The 12,679-nt window shown below is 37.0% G+C and overlaps 1 protein-coding gene across 3 annotated transcripts in view; it reads right to left on the reverse strand.

Annotated features, from left to right (window-relative positions):
- LOC150097647 (uncharacterized) overlaps positions 1 to 12,679 on the reverse strand; it is a 219,192-nt gene that overhangs the window by 23,709 nt on the left and 182,804 nt on the right. The gene's annotated exons all lie outside the window — the stretch shown is intronic.

Here is a 12,679-nt window from a genome sequence, read left to right on the forward strand (position 1 = left end):
GAAAGTTGGAAACTAAGCTCGAAATACTCGAAGACCAGCGTCCGATTGCAAGTGCATCTGTGCCTGCTAATGAACTTCACGAACTAATCGCATCAACAGTACATGAGTCGCTTGAGGCAGAAAATAGAACTTGATGCCGTTAACCTGAACTTTCCGATGGAAAACGGAAAATCCTTAAAAGAAGACGCCAGCAATCTAGCAGGAGAATGCAATTTCGATCCCAGAAATATCGTCAAATGCCATTGTTTCAGACCCATAAACAAAAGAAAGGACAGAACGAACTTTCCCCATCTCGTGAAAGTGACCTGTGACACACCAACAAACACATCCAAATTTATAACAGCGATAAACAACAAGCTAAAGGACACTTGCCCCCAGTCGCGCATACGTGCTCGACCTAATTTAACCTTTGTCCAGAGAGAACAAAGATGCCAACTCCAAACACAACTAGAAAAAAAAACGCCAAAATGGAGACAACAACTGGATGATAGACTACAAACAAACCAAACTAGTGCAAAAACCAAGTGACGCTACTAGTAGCCACCAAGGACACCAGTATGCAGGCACTGCATAGGAAATGTGCAAGACCCTTGCAGTCAAATCCATGCCTCACAGAACCTTGCATATACACTTCACCAACATCTGTGACCTCAATTCCAACCTTAATAGCATCCACTACCATCTGCAGTCCACCAAACCTCACCTACTCTTTTTAACAGAAACTCGAGTCTCACCCCCTCCCCAGCACTACTCATCTCAACCTTCCTAACTATACACTATTTAACTCCTTTCAACCCAAGGGTGGCATCTGTGCATATATCCACTCTGACATACCCTACCAGAGAGCACCTAATCAAGAAATGCCCAACTTTGACCTGCTTTGGCTGAAGATATCTCTCCCCACACAGTCAAATCCATCTGCTGTCACTATTGCTCGCCTAATACTACCAATCACTATGAGCTCTTTCATTTCCTCTCCTTAAAAGTTGATTTTCTCCAGTCCCACTCTCCTAACAGCAAAATCATCCTCCTGGGTGATTTTAACATCCATGACACCAATTGGCTATCCTCTTCTAGTTATAGAGATCCTGCTGGCAGAGATGCTGAAACATTTGCCATCGCTAACGACCTTACACAAATTGTTCAAAAACTGACCAGAATACCCTAGATCTCCTCCTTACAAACAACTCCTCCAAATATGCAGTGAATGTAGTGAGCCCCTGGGTAATTCTGACCACAACCTAGTGCTCATCTCGTCCCCACCATGTAACAATGCTTACACAAGTCACTCCCACACAAGAGTAGTTTGGCATTATAACAGTGCCAAATGGGACAGTCTCCGAGACTACTATACTTCATTCCCATGGTTGGACAAATCACTGCCATCTAACTACTGCCCTATCTCACTCCCGTCAGTTCTATCTAAAGTGATGGAGAAAACCATCAACTCTCAACTCCTAATCTACTTTGAAGGTACCCGGCTATTAAGCGACCACCAGTATGGATTCCGTCGAAGCAGATCAACAGGGGATCTACTCTCATACATCACCTATTGCTGGACAAATGTCATGGAGAAATTCAGCAAATCCCAAGTAGTTGCACTTGATATCGCTAAAGCAGTGTTTCCCAATGTTTTTTGAATCATGCCCCACCTCAATGCCTCAAAGATTTTGATGCCCCCCCTCTAGCATAATAGTCAGCCAAGTTCTGAAAAAGTATAATACAAATATGTACTTTAAATAAAATAGGAACATAGTTAAAACTGTTTTTAATTTGACTTTCTTCAATGAATATAAATTTTATATTCATTGAAGACTTTACACTTTGTATATTATAAAACATAAATCGAACTGAACTTGGGAAAATAAAATCCAAGTTAATGCGATTCTTGAGCTTAATGTCTGATGTAAAGAGTTTTTATTTGAGGCTAATTTAGTCATTTTCAATCTCAATCCCCATGGTTTGTGATATCTAGATGATTTTCTTTTTTTTCAGTAGCAAGTCATTTACAGCACTAAAACCACATTCAACTAAATATGACGACAGGAAGGGCAACAGTATTTTCTTTGCAAAACTAGTTGAACTTCGGTATTTCATTTCTGTCTCGTCAGAAAGCCATGCCACTGTTCTTTTTATGTTGAATAAAGTTCTAATAGACTCATCATTTTGCTTTTCAGAGAGTTCTTGATACTGTATTCATGTTGACTAGTGATGTAAGCTTTTTTTCTTGGAAAGTCAGGGTTGCAATATCGATAATTTATCGCTGACAATGGTGAGTTTTTTGAGTATATTGGTGATGAATGCAACATAATTTTCTAATTGTCCCCTAAAGTATTCAAATTGTCTCCCTGTGGAGCGTACACCCCACGTTGGGAAACACTGCTCTAAAGCCTTTGACCGAGTCTGGCACAAAGGCTTACTAAGCAAATTCCCACCATTTGGACTGTCTCAGGACTTCTGCAGATGGATTGCCAGCTACCTGTCTGGACGCACACTATGTGTGGTGGTAGATGGCTCCCTATCCTCTCACCATCCAACTAATGCTGGGATCCCACAAGGTTCAGTTCTCTCGCTGACCTTCTTCCTTCTATATATCAATGACTTACTTCAGTTGACCTCTACCCCAATACACAGTTTTGCAGATGACAGCACATTACACTCCTCTCTTTCATTTGACAAACCCTACTCTACACAACTCACTTCAACCCACAGAACATCAACTACCATTGCCCTTAATTCTGACCTTCAAGCCATCCTCCAATGGGGCTCAGATAACCTTGTCAACTTCAACACTAGTAAATCCCAGTTCTGTCTTATTTCTCACAAAATAAAAAAAGAACCGTTTTCCCTCAGCATTGTTTTCGATAACACTCAAATTTCCAGACAAGATGAGATTTCTCTTCTTGGAATTACCCTGACATCAAGCCTCTCCTGGCATAAACACATCACAACCATTGCATCCTCAGCTTCCAAAAAACTAGGTTTTCTCTTTCGCTCAAGACGCTACTTCGCCTCTAAACAGCTGTTAACATTATACAAATCACAAATCCATCCAGCTATCGAATACTGCTCTCACATTTGGAGTGAGGCTCCTAAAAGCTCCCTCAAAATGCTTGACTCAATACAGAGGAGAGCAATTAGACTGATAAATGACCCATCTCTCACCAAATTGCTCCCCTCACTTTCACATAGACGCTTGGTCTCTGCAATTTGTATATTCTATAAATATTTCCATGGGAAATGTTCATCTGAAACAGCATCAATAATTCCCCCACTCTGTACTAAGCCCATTGGAACATGCACAGCTGCCGCCCAACATTCTCCTTTCACAGTACATCTTGAAACCCACAGAACAAGTTTCTTTTCCTCCTCCTTCATCCCTGCCACTGCAGTACTGTGGAACAGTCTTTCCCCTGACGTATTACAACATACAGGCTTTTAAATCAAATGTAAACAAGTTTCTCCTTTCCCAACCCACCACCCATATACGGTATACTAATGTACTATAGATCGACTAGCCAACCTCTGTATATGGGCCCAACATTAAAAAAAAAAAAAAAAAAAAGGTTTAAGAGATTTTCACTCTGGCCTCTTAAATTACTGAGCAATACCTGAATGACACTACAAATATGGAAAAATACTTTGAAATCATCTTTCATCAGACATAACTGACAATAAACAATAATGACATTGTGTTTTATGTATAGAATATTTTTAATGTCCACTTGTATATCAATTGGTTATACTAAGGATTGGGAAAATACGAATGAAACTGTAGCCCTCGGTTTAACACCCAGCATTTTTCAGCTTTATCCAAAGCTGAAAAATGCTGGGTGTTAAAAATTTTTGATAATACAAATTGAAAACTGGAGAATGAACACTTTGATTTAAATAATTTACTGAACCCAGGTTTGCTATAGTGATGTAATAGCAAAAAAAAAAAAAAAAGGATAAATTGTATAAAAAAAATAGGATTTTCTTATCATCATCAATTTCCTGATATGTACCCTCAAGGGAGTGCTCAGGCTAGGTGACAGCACTAGACTATTAAGTTTACATTATTATTAATCTCCTATCAACAATTTTCCTCCAAATTACTTGTGAGCACTCCAATATTGTTATCTAGCATTTCGTTCTTCTAAGGCATTTCTGACTGAATCAATCCACCTAGACCTTGGTTTTCCTCAAGATCCCGCCATCTTGACATTGACATTAATACTATCTGTTCAAGCCCCTGACCTTTCTCAGAACTTTCATATGTGTCTTCAGCCTTTGATCAAGTGTTTTAATTCTAACCTAGCTCTCAGATCCATAAACTGAAACACTGTCTTGAATGCAACTAGTTTAGTGTTTTGACTAATTTCTCTCCTATTTCATATAAATTTATTCAATTGGCTTCCTACTATATCAGCTTTTCTATTCTCAATTTTCCATCTTCACTAAAAATTGTTCCTAAATAGGTAAAATCTTTTACTTGTTTTATAGGTTCTCCACTCAGGATGCAGTTGTTGTTTTCAATGTTTTTACCTATTTTCATTGTCTTTGTCTTTTTATTGCTGATTTCCATACCAAATTTATCACAGCAGTTATTCAATTTAATCAAGGAATCCCGCAGACTTGTATTGAATTTATTTAGAAGTATAACATCATCTGGATAAAGTAAAGACTCAGATTAATATCTCCAATTTTGATATAAGTTTAATACAACTTTCCTTCATAATGTGATCTATATAGATGATGAATAACAGTGGAGCTAATGTACACCCTGGTCTCACACCTGCATTGCACATCAAATTATTTTCCCAGTCTTCCCATGTCTTTTGTTTAGCTAGTTTTACATAGCACTTTGCTTTCTTACATTTTTCTCTATACTATCTAAGATCACAGGCTGACTTACTTGCCAGGAATGTTCGATATGCTTTCTTCTTTTCCTTGAATAGTCCACCATTGTTATGATTTTTCTATCCTTGTAGACAACCTCACGACATGCTTCTCTGGCTGAATCAATGTTTTCTTCAATAATGTTTGTGTATTTGAGTGTACAGTTCACTTCTGAAAGCTACTCATAGTCAAGAAACTCTGCTCTCAAGACCAAACATTGAGCTTTTTCAAGTCACTACAGGACTCCAATAAGTACACTGGGCAATGAAATTCATCTCCCATCTAAAGACAATCACAAACATCCATGCTCATGGCAGGATTTGAATCCACAGTCTGTTGGTTGGAGAGTGGATATGTTAACCACTCTGTCAACCAGGCAGAAGTATGATTGCACTATGAAGATGATGTGTTTGCTATTTAGTCTCATGGCCTAGATTAGATACAACACATTAAATACCTTCCTAGCACATTTAATCAGCCAATATCATTCAAAAATACATTTCACTATATAAAAAGAAACAAATAAATTTATGTATTTATTAGACGCATGACTACCATATGGTTTGTTATCTTTTTCTGATCCGTCCATCCCAACAATATGATAACTTCAAAGCTTACATGCACACACACACACACACACACACACACACACACACACACAGAACTACAGATATTTGTTTTAATAACAGTCCATATCATAGAGCTCAGTTATCTTCATGATACTTTATTTAACCAATGGCTATAACTCCTGTAATTAGAGAAAATACTGCATGCTTCCCTATCCCTCTCACATCTTATAAATATCACAACTATTCCCATTCCCTATAGCTGCAGTATATCTGAAAAGATAGAATTCTTCATAAATATAATTTTCATGTCACTTTCTGTTTTCTGGAGGATCAGCCTCATCCCTTTGCACATCCTGGAGTGTATAAAGTTCTTTGTGCCTGAAACTTAGCCAAATTTGGACAGACTGGTAGATCTGTTAATACTCACTTTGAATATCATATGAACTCTATTTCAGATCATCTGTATTGTGTCAGGATTGGCAAATGCAGACCATGCTCTACATTAGAGCATGGTCTGTATGTACCAATCCTGACAGAATTCTATAGGTAGGAAGTGGCTACAGACCCAAAAAATGAACATAAGGGAAATGAAATTTTCATGCTGTGTTAATTCACCAGAAAATTGATGGAAGAAGTAAAATATGGTTGAATGAGGATAATATCCTGACAAGAATAGAAATCGAAGGGTATGTTTTCCACAAAAACAGGAATTACAAGAAGGGAGGAGAGGTATGGTGCTAGCCTCATACCTCATACAAATTATTGTTGATGACAGCAGGGAAATTCTATCTGTCAAAGGAAAAATAGTGGTAGTTTTGAAACAGTATGTGTGGAGGGTAGTGAGAAGGAAACGTACAGGCAAATTAGCCTGACAAATAAGAAAAGAGTGATCGTTACATTTACTGTCTGATCGTTACTGTCAGACCACCCATCCCAGACCCTAGTCTGGCAATCTGCCAAGAAGAGTCAATTCATGCTGAAGGTGAAAAAGAAATAAAGGATGTACGAATTGGTCACCAACACGTGAAATCACTTGGAAAATTAACTAAAGAAAAGTTAATTTTCCGACTTGTAATAATAAACAACTCACCCCACAAGACGGATTGATTACCCTAATATCAGAATGGATTCTCCTTCTTTTGACATGTGCAGAAGTGTTGAAGGGTCTCGCATCTGTGGGCGTTGAGTAACTTTAATTATAATTATAAATTGATAATTATAGATTGAATGAAGATACAAGCCCGTGTGATTAGCCTAGTGGCTGTGTGCTTCTTCTAGGATACTCCTTCCCCAGGCATATGGTTGCCTGGTGTTATGTCAGAAGACATAACAATTTTATCATTCAAAATAAGAAATTAATAATCTACCAGAAGCGAACGTTTATGTATAATTTTGTAATATAGTATTGTATAATCTTAATTTAGTATTGTGAAATGTCAGTGTACAAATTATATATCAGTTACTTAGTCGGAAATTTTGTATGTGAGCAACCAATCAATTTGTTAGAAAAGAGAAATCAAATACTATACCAAACGTGTACGGCCAACTTCAGTAAGTCTGTTGTGAAGAACTGTGCTTTCCCCCCTACATTGAATGGAAAGTTACGAGAGTTTAGTTTGGTTGCTGCGAGTGGCGCTATGTACTGGGAGAGACGCAAGGAGAGTAGGACGCATGCGCGTTCGACGACAGCGGGAAAGAGAGGTAGTTTAAAAGCGAATGCATCGCTTTATTGAGGGCCCTTTTCTCGGAGACGTTTTCCTGCTGCTGTCCACCTGTGAGATGGATCGTCCGACTGGTAGGAGAGAAGCTTCCATGTGGTTCCTCTAGTTAGTGGAAAGTATAATTGTAAGACAAAGGATACTACCAGTCGGAGATAAAGCCCAGCAGACTTAATGGAGAAAAACAAGAATGTGGATGTCCATTCGAAATCATGGAGGGAAAGCCTAGATATTGTTGTGATGAAATAAATCTGAAGTAGCCTAGAGATTTAGTGCAGCAAATCGGTAAGACAAACTTTATATTTTCTAATCTGTGAATTTAATTGTGAGGATCTGAAGTGTGTGAAAAAGGACAATCATAGAACTGTGGCCGAATATAATTATCTCAGTTGGTATTCTCAGTTTATCCTGGGGTTTTTCATCCCACAAAGCAGGCAAACTGGCCTTGAGAACTCAACATTATGGACATATGATACACCAGGTAGTAGGGCTGACCACCTTATCCTGTGAACGGTTTGAGGTCAGATGATTAACTAACCCTCGACACAGCAAGATAAAAGAGGGGAAAAGGAAGATGAAATGAGATGAGATGAAGATACAACATTAGAAGGTGAACAGAATGAATTTATGGAATTTTTGAGACAATTATCTTTGGCAATATGTAACAGAGGGCAAACGAGGTTCAAGGATATTAGATTTGATCACCTCATCAGAGAATGTTATTATAAATAAGGTATCAAATTTTTCTCCATTTGGTGAAAGAAACCATTAAGTAATCACTTGGGTAGTGGTCAGCCATATGAGGATTTCTGTGAGAAAGGAACATTATTAAACTTTAAGACTGGTGATTATGAAAAGCTCGGGAGGTGCTCACAGCTATATTATATCATGAGGAATTGGATGGAAAGGAGATCAATCAATGCTGCTTGGGTCCTACGTCAGGGCTATCTGCAGAGGTAAGTCTGAATGTATTCCAAAGGTTATCAGGTTAAATAAAGTAGGCGTGAAATGGATGAATAAAGAGGTGAGATATACAGTCTGAAAGAAGACATTATGGTGCAAGATAACTGGCAATAATCAGTTGCACGAGGAGTACAAAGAGGAAGCAAAAAGTGACCTACTTGGTAAGGGTAACAAAAGTGCAGTATGAGCTACAGTTAGCTCATTTTGATACATAGCTAAGAGAAGAAAGAATGATTATGGAAGGATGATACTAGTTGGTGAAAATGATGGAAAGATAACCAATGTAAAGGATACAGTTAAAATATTAAATGAGCAATTCATAAAGGTACAGTAAACCCTCGATTTAACAGACAAAATTTCTGGTCCATATATCACATTTGAAAATTAACACCCTGTTAATTTTAAAATGCTTTTAACCAAGATTTGCTGATAATTAAATTAACAGGTTATTTTTAACAAATTTTAGCGAATAGGCTATCATATGCTGGAAAAACACTGTAGTAATTTAGCCGACATAAATGAGTCACCACTCATAAATCATGTTCAGCGAATGATCAGGACGTGATCACACCAATCGCACTGTAATTGATTCTTTTGTCGTGTGCCTTGACTTTCTGCCGCAGTTTTATTATCACATTTTTGTAATTTTAGGGAGTTAATTATAAAAAAACAGCAGAATTCAAAAGTTTCAAAAAAAATTTGATAGTTTTTTCAAAGCAGGATTACCTAAACCAAGCGCCTCAACATCGAACATTAACTTCACATTAACTTATCTAAAAGTGTGTGTAAAACAATTTTTTTGTTTTAGATAAGTTTTACAGTGCTAATATTGATAAAATTGCAGTATAATGTTACAGATATTTTTATTTTAAAAAAATTCGCAATTTAACGGACACCCCCTTAGCCTCTATTAGTTAGTTAAATTGAGGTTTACTGTATTTCTTCATCCTTGTGAATGTGACATTATGCAGAACTTGAATTCATTGAAAAGGGAGGGGAAGCACTGATGGTGAGTGAGCAGGAGGTAAGTTAGGAATTGATTAAACTTGATATAAATAAGGCTTTTGGGCTTGATATATCACCATGTATTATGAGGGAATGTTCCAGGGAGATAACAACAGTGCTGATATACCTTTTTTAATATGAGTCTTACATTGGGTCAAGTTCCAAAGGAGTGGAAAGAGAACAAACTGCTCCCATTCATTAGGGAGGTAATAGAACTAAGACTTTGTCTGGAATTGTGCTAAAAAAAAAACGTTGATAGCAGCAGCAACATTCTCTCTGATGGCATAGGTTTGCTAAAGGAAGATTGTATTTGAACAATCTACTAATGTATAATAAAGTGACAAAATGCACTGGACAAAGGAAACTGTTGTGTCGAGAAAATGTGATGAATCATCTCCCTTTTCCGACCCAACATAGGGTTAGCTCAGAAGGAGTGGATAAGGACATACTTATGCCTCCAAACAGAAAATGTGCTCATTAATGACCCAAGAACATGTGTATATCCAGATTAGTAAATTCTAAGTAATGTTAAAGTATCCCATAAACTAAATAGAGAAGGTTTGTTAAACCTATTAAGGTAGAAAATCATGTATAAATTCTAAAAAGATGTGTACAAGTTAATAATAGTTTTAGGTCATGTCGAAGATAGTTCGTGGCCACGGTATCCAATCGGCAGCCGCCGTACGTATGACGACACCACCAAGTGAGGGTGCTGTTTTGGAGTATATAGGTTTCGGTGGGGATTTGAATCGCTCTTTTTTTTCTTCTCGTTTCGTCAGTACCTGGTTTCCTGTGCGGAAGGCTGTATAGCTGTGAAAAGCTTGCCGCCATGCGTAGCAAGAATCTCCCCTTGCTATGTGTGCTACGTGGATCAAAGCTGCAGCTATAGTGCGTCCAGATTCCTAAGAAGAGAGGGCCACTGATGAGTTAACATCAGTGTATAAATCAGTGTAAAAGTGTTTCGTTTCGTGTGGAACAAAAGAATGGTGAAGCCGCCATTAAAGAAAGCACAGTAAAGAGATCCGAATATCCAGATAAAGCAAGAACGGTAAGCAGAAATCTTTTCATATTAATATCGGAGTAACCGTGCAGTAAGGAGAACTGATCGTTAAGAACACAGCCCATTTCCGTGAAGTGTTACAAGAACTGTCTGCAGTTTGGACATTTTGTCTATATCTAAGGAAAAGGCATTTTAGGCTTGAGCCAAGTAGGAGATCGAGGCCACGAACTGTTTGTGTCTAAAGAATAATAATGTTATACTGTTAAAATCTAATTGAATGTTAACTAAAATTTTGGGGGAGGATTAAGTCTAAAATATAAGAAGGAGCATTGCCTCAAGAAATCTATGTCAGAGTTACTGAATTGACTTGTATATATATATATGTAATTAGCATGTGTGAAAGGAGGTTGGTTATTTAGTATATGTTGTCAGAGTCTGAGGATAGTTGTATATATATATATATATATATATATATATAAGTGAAGGAATTTGTGTCAGTATAGAGGGAACCCAGACTCTTTTAATTTAAGGATTAACTAACTTGTATCATTATGTTTTTTGCCAAAATAAAAGTATTTTTTTATGGGTAATCAAATGAGTTTGTCATGCTTTCTGTGGATTGAATTACTGCTCGGAAAATTACGAACTGTGCATAAAAGGGGAATTCCACTAATAGTATAAGAAACGGGACCACGACTGCATACTTCATGACCCCTGCATTTTCTTTCTAAGTAATCTTGGTTAGTGTATCAGAATTTAGTTGCCGGCTGGCGCAGTCATTAAATAACATAAATTTGTGCAAACGAATTAACTGATAATAAGTAAAGTACTAAAATTTAATGATAACAAAAGATAAAGTTTAAGATAGGACAAATAAGAAATAAGGTGCCAATAACGCCAAAGACAAAAGGACGAAGATATAACAAAACGCATATCCAGTGGTATATTTTGCAAAGACCTTTGATAGACGGCCACATGACAAGCTGATAATTTAACTGAAATGGATGAATTAGATATTAGATTAGTGTGCTGAATTGGAAATTCGCTGTCTGACAGGTATCAGGAAACTGTGTATGGGTAGCAATATCCCAGAAGACGAGAGTCACTAGTGGTGTGCTCCAAGGATCTGTTTTGGGATCCATGGCTGTGTTTATACGTTAATGATAGTGGGATATGTAGTTGTTTGCTGTGATGCAAAGTTGGGAAGAACTATGAGGATAAGAGTAGAGTAGATGAAGCTTGCAGGAAGACTTGAATAGACTGAGTGAATGGGCAAGTGAGAGGAGTTATCAGTTCACTATTGCAGAGTGCAGTGTATGCAACTTAGAAGAGATAAAGGATCTGGGAATGCTGGTGGACAAGAGCCTTATATTTTAGGGACACACTGCTAAAATTGTGAGGACAGCAGAAGATTATGACAATGATGTAGAAGACACTGGCATGCAGAAATAAGGATGTTATGGTTTCATTGTATAAAATCTTTGGTTTTCAAATTCTCTGAGTACACATCTTCACCTTCTCCTGGAAACTACTCTTCCATAAACTATTCTCTAATATCTATCCATTAGCCATCCTCTTATCTTTGTCACTAGTTTCATATCCAAAACTACTTGTTCCAATTTATGTTATATGTGTAAATTATGGCTTTCATAATTTATGCAAATTAAGAAAGTCAATATATATTAAATAAATAAATAATAATAAATAAATCAGCTAACAGCATTTGTTCCCCTTATAGGGAGTAGGTGAAGACTTTTAACTGTATCTAACTTTTTAGAACTGAGTGGGAAGTTCAATCTCCACTGGTAGCCAATCAGAGATAACTGGCCCAAGGCTATCACTAATTACAAGCAGCAACCAATAGAGACTAGTAAGCATGTGCTGCCATCTCTTGGTACCTAACCCCAACAGGATATGCTATTGTCTGACAGAGTGGGCTCTACAATATTTTTTATTTTTTTTTTGAGTTTACAGGATGAAAAACTCAAATTTCTTGGAGAGAAAACCTGCTTGCCTGTGCCAGAGATCAACTAATTCAGGAACTGATCGAAGAAAGGCTTAGAAAAAGTTCCTCTAGTCATCAACTAAACTTGAACTTAAGTCTATCTTTTGCAGATAGACTTAAGTTCAAGTTTAGTTATAATATTTTATAATACAAAGCCATGATAGTCTTTGAATTTCTGAAATCATCCAACATTGGCATTAAATATTTTAGCCTCAAGTACCCTATATTTTAAAGACTCATAAATATCTTTAAAAGGCTTTTTCTTGAATCAGTTGAGTAAGGGAACATTACTTTTTTTTATTTTGATAATCTGTCCACAAAGTTAGAATATTTTCAATTTTTCCCATAATCACTGGTAACAGAAAGATGAGCTGCTTTCATACCTACAGAAGCACTTTTACACAATTCTTTAATTTTTTTTTTTTTCACACTGTCTATGGTATGAACTAGTCACTAGTTTTATATCCTTCATTTTCTCCTACACTGTCATGTCTTATCACAACAGCAAACTTTTCTGCTAAAAATTTATTAGAACAAC

This window comes from Typopeltis vanoorti, chromosome 17 (genome assembly GCF_054136105.1).
Source record: "Typopeltis vanoorti isolate ZY-2024b chromosome 17, IOZ_Tvanoo_1.0, whole genome shotgun sequence".
Classification (NCBI taxonomy): domain Eukaryota; kingdom Metazoa; phylum Arthropoda; class Arachnida; order Uropygi; family Thelyphonidae; genus Typopeltis; species Typopeltis vanoorti.